The sequence below is a fragment of the Myotis davidii genome, unplaced genomic scaffold (genome assembly GCF_000327345.1).
Source record: "Myotis davidii unplaced genomic scaffold, ASM32734v1 scaffold1290, whole genome shotgun sequence".
NCBI lineage: Eukaryota > Metazoa > Chordata > Mammalia > Chiroptera > Vespertilionidae > Myotis > Myotis davidii.
In genome coordinates, this window is record NW_006282186.1 from 518,594 (window position 1) to 519,854 (window position 1,261).

A 1,261-nucleotide genomic window follows, 5' to 3' on the forward strand; every position below is an offset into this window, starting at 1 on the left:
AGCGTGTTTCCCTGATAATGTTAGTTCCCACCAGCACTCTATGCATTTTACAGCAGACCAGCTGCTCCTCACCATTTCAAAGAATGTGGTCAGAAAGTAATACAGAAACTGCCACTCTGGTTTTGTCTGTACCTTCCAGGTCATATCTTCGTGCCTCACTTCCTGACACAAACAAGTTTTCACTGTTGTCAGCAACAAAGCCCTGATACAGCTGCGGGAAGAAAACGGCCTCGCATTTTGTCTCCTGCAAGCATCATCCACAGTTACCGGAGGAATGTAATTCCAGAAAGCTTTAAAGCTGGCGGTGATGGTAATTATGTATCAAATGCCCGATTCTATTTCTGTTATTATTGTTCTGTCATTTCTGTTCTACCCAAGAGCTGGCTGAACTCGCAGAGGTACAAATCCGGTTTTTCTTTTTTTTTTTTTTTTTATCTGGTAACATGTCATCAGACCTGATGGAGAACTCACTGCTCTTGGGGGGAAAATAAAGTGGGAGCCACGAAATGTCATTTTCACAGAGCGTGGGTTTGGTGACTGTAGGGAAGGATTTAAGGACGCTCCTTCTGTTCGGTTTTCTACGTGATGAGCCAAGGCTGCTCGCGCACGCAGACGCCGCGGCTCCCGGATGCTGCGGCTCCCACTGCTGCTGCAGTCACGTGGGAGCCCCTTTAAGTTTCCATAGAGAAGCCTCTCCGGTGTCACATGATGGACATGATATAATGAAACAACACCGTGGAGAGGAAAGCATTAGGGGAGCCCACGGCTACGAAAACAAGTGAGTGAGAAGAGGTGGGAGGAAGAGAAACTACGCCACCTCCCCTGCAGCCGAGCCGCCCGCAGCAGCAGCGGGCGAGGAAAAGGGGGCGGGGCCGGGGGAAAGCGGGAGGCTGGGAGACCGGGTCCTCCGCCCCGGCCCGGGGCCCCCGCCGCCCACCGCCCACCGCGGAGAGAACAACTTTCAGCCGGCAGCCTCGGCCTGCCTGCACCTGTCTCCGGAGCCTCCCTCGCTCCCCGGATGATCAGAGGGAAATGCGAGGAGAATATGCTCTACAAATATTACATGCGCATCTTTTTCCCCCGTGCGCCTCGCTCTGGAGGAAGGAGAGAGAACGGGATTGAAGCGGCCGCTGGTGTTCAGCCCCAAGGTAAGCGCTGGAGGGCGGGGAGAGCCGGCCCCACTGGGCCCCACCGGCAGGACTGCGGGCTGGGAATTCTGGTCTCCGTTCAGACCCCTCGGGAGGGGGACGAGGCGGCCCCC

General features: G+C 55.2%; 1 long non-coding RNA gene across 2 annotated transcripts in view; it reads left to right on the plus strand.

Moving 5' to 3' along the window:
• LOC102757841 overlaps nucleotides 1-1,261 on the plus strand; it is a 189,949-nt gene that overhangs the window by 1,148 nt on the left and 187,540 nt on the right. For both annotated transcript variants that reach the window (XR_001514741.1, XR_001514736.1), the window contains exon 2: nucleotides 140-1,148. This is a non-coding gene — a long non-coding RNA (uncharacterized LOC102757841). The remainder of the gene's footprint in view (nucleotides 1-139; nucleotides 1,149-1,261) is intronic.